The following is a 6,121-nucleotide window of genomic DNA, read 5'->3' on the forward strand; positions in this document are numbered from 1 at the left end:
GGGTGGTGGTTCCCCTTTAAAAGGGGACCAGAGGGTGTGTGCCAATTACAGGGGTATCACACTTCTCAGCCTCCCTGGTAAAGTCTACTCCAAGGTGCTGGAAAGGAGGGGTCGGCCGTTAGTCGAACCTCAGGTTGAGGAGGAACAATGCGGATTCCGTCCCGGTGGTCGTGGAACAACGGACCAGCTCTTCACTCTCGCAAGGATCCTGGAGGGGCCCTGGGAGTATGCCCAACCGGTCTACATGTGTTTTGTGGATTTGGAGAAGGCGTATGACCCGGGTCCCCGGGAGATACTGTGGGAGGTGCTGCGGAGTATGGGGTGAGGGGGTCTCTACTCAGGGCCATCCAATCTCTGTACGACCAAAGTGAGAGCTGTGTCCGGGTTCTCGCAGTAAGTCGGACTCGTTTCAGGTGAGGGTTGGCCTCCGCCGGGCGCCGCTTTGTCACCAATCCTGTTTGTAATATTTATGGACAGGATATCGGGTAGTCGGGGGTGGGGAGGGGTTGGCGGTTCGGTTGGGCTGGGGATCTCATCGCTGCTTTTGCAGATGATGTGGTCCTGATGGCATCATCGGCCCTCAGCCTTCAGCACTCACTGGATCGGTTCCGCGCGAGTGTGAAGCGGTTGGGATGAGGATCAGCACCTCTAAATCGGAGGCCATGGTTCTCAGCAGGAAACCGATGGAATGCCTTCTCCAGGTAGGGAATGAGTCCTTACCCCAAGTGAAGGAGTTCAAGTACTGCTTGGGGTTTTGTTCGCAAGTGAGGGAAAATGGGCCGAGAGGAGGTGGTCGGAGATACAGCGGGTGCGGTATTACATTCCATCTATCGCACCGTTGTGACGAAAGAGTGCGAGCCAGAAGGCAAAGCTCTCGATCTGGCACGTACTTTTCGTTCCTACCCTCACCTATGGTCATGAAGGCTGGGTCATGACCGAAAGAACGATCCAGGGTGCAAGCGGCCGAAATGGGTTTCCTCAGGAGGGTGGCTGGCGTCTCCGTTAAAAATAGGGTGAGAAGCTCAGTCATCCGTGAGGAGCTCGGAGTAGAGCCACTGCTCCTTGCGTCGAAAGGAGCCAGTTGAGGTGGTTCGGGCATCTGGTGAGGATGCCCCTGCGGGCGCTCCCTAGGGAGGTGTTCCAGGCACGCCCAGCTGGGGAGGAGGCCTCGGGGAAGACCCAGGACTAGGTGGAGGGATTATATCTCCAACCTGGCCTGGGAACGCCGGGATCCCCCAGTCGGAGCTGGTTAATGTTGCTTCGGGAAAGGGAAGTTTGGGGTCCCCTGCTGGAGCTGCTCCCCGCGACCCGACACCGGATAAGCGGACGAAGATGGATGGATGGATGGATGGATATCTTATAGTTATATGCTTCGTTTTATTGACAACTTCTCTATTGTGACTGATATAGATTTTATGAAACATATTAGTACAAGATATTGTCTTTTCCCTGGACACATTTAATTATTGTACCAAATAAAACAACATTGTTTTGCACACACTATGTGCACCAGGTTCTTTGGACCTATTCTATAAATGCAGCTTAAATCAGACGCCACCAGCTGACTGGCAGACTTCACCAACATCAAGGCTTATCCCGGCCTGTGATGTGTCACCTGTCACCATATTAACATGGCCGCCACTAACTATATTAAACCAGTATCTAATTGACCTGAGCTTTGAACTGAAGAAGCAGAGCCTGAAAGCCTCTGTGATAATGTGACATCAAAGAAGTGTGCAGCATATGAGCTTCATTAGAGGAGGGGAAAAATACCAATTATTATTGAGCTAGAGAAGGATAGCTGAAGTAACACATGCTCTTATTATAACACAGATGTATACATACATGCAAGAAAACACAGAGGGCACTGTTGTTAGGAAGAGCATGCCTCCACTGTTCCCAGCGTCCCCTGCTTCAAGGTGATGTAAAGCATGCAGGAAACGGCTCATGGGGACTTCCTGGCCTGTTTTAGAGCTTTGAGAGAGGAAGACATTCAGGAAGGAGAGCTGGAGGAGGCAAAGGAGGTATGTCGAAGATAGTAACTTGCTTTTAATACTTAGGACATGTTCAATCTTCAGGAGTTGGTGGAGACCAAAATACGAGTTAAAAGGAAAGTGCATATTGGACTGTATCTGGTCGCCAGAAACGTCTCCAAATACAATGTGATGTTATCACAGCATGTTTCTGTTGCCCCCAAGTGGCGACAAAATCAGTTTTAATTAAATTGCTATACTAAAGCAGTGGAAGTTTGGCCTTTTGTTGACCTCAGCAAATCAGTACATAAACAAAATATCTCTTTTAATTATTAGTTTAGTCAATTATGATTCAACAGCACAACATCTTTAGCGACCAGGCTAACTTAGCTGACTTGATGTGATAGTAAAAGTCAAGTTAGGACACAGCATCTTGCAGAAAAGAGATTCATTATCATCATTTTCAAGTGTAAATAATTTTAAAACAGCTGGGCAGTGTATATTTTGTGTATGTGGGATTGACTCAAAATAAATTACAGTGGTCGTGTTCATCATAATGAGGGGACCAGTGCAACAGTGTGTTGTAACAATTGATGTATTTTTGATTGATTTTGGACATAAATGGAGGTCTATGGCACAGAGCAATACAATATATTAGGATTTGGCTTCACAGGCAATAGGTATTAGGCGGATCAGTTAATTGTTTTAGTTGGATTTGTTGAAAATAAGAAAAACACTAAATATCGTTAGTTAGTCATTAGAGTTATTCTTCAAAAAGTTGCTAAATCATTTGGCACACTGTCATACTATATATGTAGGTGTTAGCATGTTCACCAGACAAATGATCTACTTTTGTAGAGATAATTTTGGTGCCAATAATCCTCTCATCTAAGGAATATAGTAAGTAACTCGGTTGAGATGTATTAAAAGAATCTAAGACAGAGGAAGAACAACAGAAATACAAGATGTTACTCATTTGTTAGAGACATTTAAATTGGTTTGAGTTCTTGGCCTGCTGTCCCTGCACACCTGCAGCCTTTCCACTAACTGTTAGTTATCGTACCAGCTGGCCTGAATGACAGTGTTTCCTGTGTTTAACACACACACACACACACACACACACACACACACACACAATGTCAGAGCCAGCTTTGCAATTTTACAATGAAAATGTAAAATAGCAAATAGCAAGCCGGTACTGGCAATCGTGGGTTCCCACTATATGATTATCTTATTGAGTGACATACTTTCCTTCAGGGAAGCATGCAGTGGCAATTAGGGAAGATCTGCTTTTCCCCCAAAGTGTAGATGCTAAGCCCAAATGAATGCTGCGCTTTGTGTAACTATTGTTGAATGGTGAAATGTGAAACTTCCTTCAAATCAATGTGAAGCGGTGCAAAGTTGCATTAAAGGGCCACCTGATTTTGCAGCCATGTAAGTGTCCTATCATTTATACTCCCACTAGGATACTGTAGCAGTGGACTGTGGATGCTCTGCTGGTCCTAATGGTCTAGGGGCGACGGTCCACACCTCACGGAGGTGAGGCGTTCCTGCTTTTCCGCCGGGGACGCCCCAGAGACACGCTGTCTAAAACAACTTTCTCACACTGGAACCCAGTATTCCCAGGGAAAGGCCTTTGGGAGGAGGATCGTTTCCTACACCACTTTGCTGCACCAATCCCAAGGAAGCTGGGTTCCTGGCGCTCCAGCTGAATATGGGCCCCCCTCTTTTTCTACTCCCCACAGGGCCTGTGCAGGCTGCTGGGGAGACAAGCAAATGCTCAATAGAGCCTCTCATGTATCAATTAACTGTAATATCAAACAGCATGTAAGAGGGTGGTTGACTTGTTTATTTGACTTTGGTGGTCAGAAAGACTTCTGGTAAAACTCCAAGATGTGCAAATAGAGAAAACGTTTATTTACCCCAGAGGATGTGTGAGGGAAGCTGGGTCATTTGTCGTCTGAATGACTTATCTCTGTCAAAATTCATCGCCCGGGAAATTCAACTCTATGCTGTACAATACAGCCAGAAAATAATGATTAAAGAATAAATCTTGTGAAAGAAAGTTCAGCAAAGACAAAGCATTGGTGCTGCTGTGAAGATAAATGACGCAGTCAGTGTTCAGTTACTTTAGATTCATTGGATTCGGAGGTTCAAATGAAAAAAAAAAAAAATACTTACATAGGTTTATAATACATCTTTTTTTTGGCTACGTTTGGTAGCCAAACAATTGCATTTGTGTCTTATCATGTTACCATCACAGGCGGGATTGTCCAGAAACAATGCAGAGAGCTAACAAACACTGACTCCTGACCGGTTTTGAAAAGCGGACCCATTGGGACTCTATAGGCAGTGTGAGGCTGGGGGAGGGGGGGGGCTGCTGACTACTTTTGTCATGATAACTAAGACTTTTGACATGCACATAGCATGGAGGGGGTCAATGGAAAAGAGTGATTTGCCAATGAAGAGGGAGTGGGGAGAATTTAAAACAAATCTACAAGTCTATAGAAAAGTAAGAATTAGTTAAACCAACAATGAGACCAGTGTCATGTCATACTACATCTACACATGCTCCATAACTGCACCCAAAGACTTCAGAGGTCTGATTTACATGAAAAGCGGGGAGGGGATGAAATGGCAACGTGATCAGTTACTAAACCAAACTCTCTTTACTAACCTTGTCTGCCCCCCAGCCCTGGAAATTGCAACCCTGCATTGAAATGGCCTGATTGTCAGCAGACCGGCCTAGAGTGCAGCAGCTCTTTGATACCAGAAATGGGGGTTTGAAGAGGATAGGCAGGGAAGTGGCCACAAAAGCCTTCTGTTGCAGCCTGGGAGTGGGGTTACCTGCCCTGCTCTCTGCAGTGGGGTCTAATTTCACACACTGCATGTGCATGCATACTCATATGCAAGCACATCCAAGTACAAAACCTCACTTTCCCACACACACAGCTGCTGCAGGAGTTTGAGGCGTGAGAAGTGTGCATGTGGTTCCTCGGGGGACAAATGAAGTTTGTTTGTCAAGCATTCAGAGCATGACACCGGGACAAAAGCAGCCACATAACCAAAGTACTGGGTGACAGATAGTCATTGTTCTGTAGGAAACGGCATAGACACGCTGCTGGAAACTGACAGAGATGTTTCCTGTAAAGTTAGTTTAAAAAAACTGAACTAGGTCTCATTCTTGGTGGGAACAAATTTAGCAGCCAGTTTCACAGCTGCAGCACCACCTGAGGTACTGAAAAAGAGCCATGCATTGAAATGAATATGTTGGGGGGAAATCTTGTAAAAATAAGATGACGTGCAGAAGAAAAGAGCTTAAAAGTAAAGTTTGTTTGCTTGTGAAGGGGAGTGGCGGGAGAGAAAACATAGCATTACATAGTCAGGTCAGAAAAGTCCAGCGGCAAGAAGATATAAAAATGACATCCCAGGGAACAAAAGCTTCAAAAGATAAATGAATTACAAGCTCCTAACCCCCCCCCGTTCCTCAGACAAACGCAATGACAGTGTGCTTCATCATTGATATTCCTCGTCGAATCCATCTGTCGTCACACCCATAATCTTTCTCTAACAACAGGGATACCGTACTATTCCTGAAAATGGCATGAAGTGACAAATCATCAGTGAAGAATCAACATTAGGTTCTCATAACTACAACACAGTAAATATAATCTTATTAGACCCACATAAAGTAAAATGCACAAGTTATTCCAACAGTAATTCAACGGTCACTAAAAATGTTGCATTGCATAATCAATTCATTTATCACGTGATGTGATATATAAAATACAATTTCAGTATGTAGTGGCTAGCAAAAACTACATTCTACTAAATCACAAAATAAAAGAAGTAACTACAGTTAACACTTCAAAAAGGGGCGTTTGGGAATTAGATAATTGTGCCATTAAGTTGTTTCTATGGCAACATAACACCCAACTGAAACCTACTGCTGGTGGCAGAAAAAAAAAAAAAAAAAAAAATCAGCCATGAAAATATCTGTTACTTTTTAATTGTAAAATGTAAACTCTCCCAAGGACATTACCGCAGTGTCCTCAGAAGTGGCTACAGGCCTGCTTAATGACAGGACAGGATTTAAAAAGTATTCTGTGGCATTTGTCTGGACCCCTATTTTGCAAATGTCAAGTTTG

Source organism: Perca fluviatilis, chromosome 19 (assembly GCF_010015445.1).
Source record: "Perca fluviatilis chromosome 19, GENO_Pfluv_1.0, whole genome shotgun sequence".
Taxonomy (NCBI): domain Eukaryota; kingdom Metazoa; phylum Chordata; class Actinopteri; order Perciformes; family Percidae; genus Perca; species Perca fluviatilis.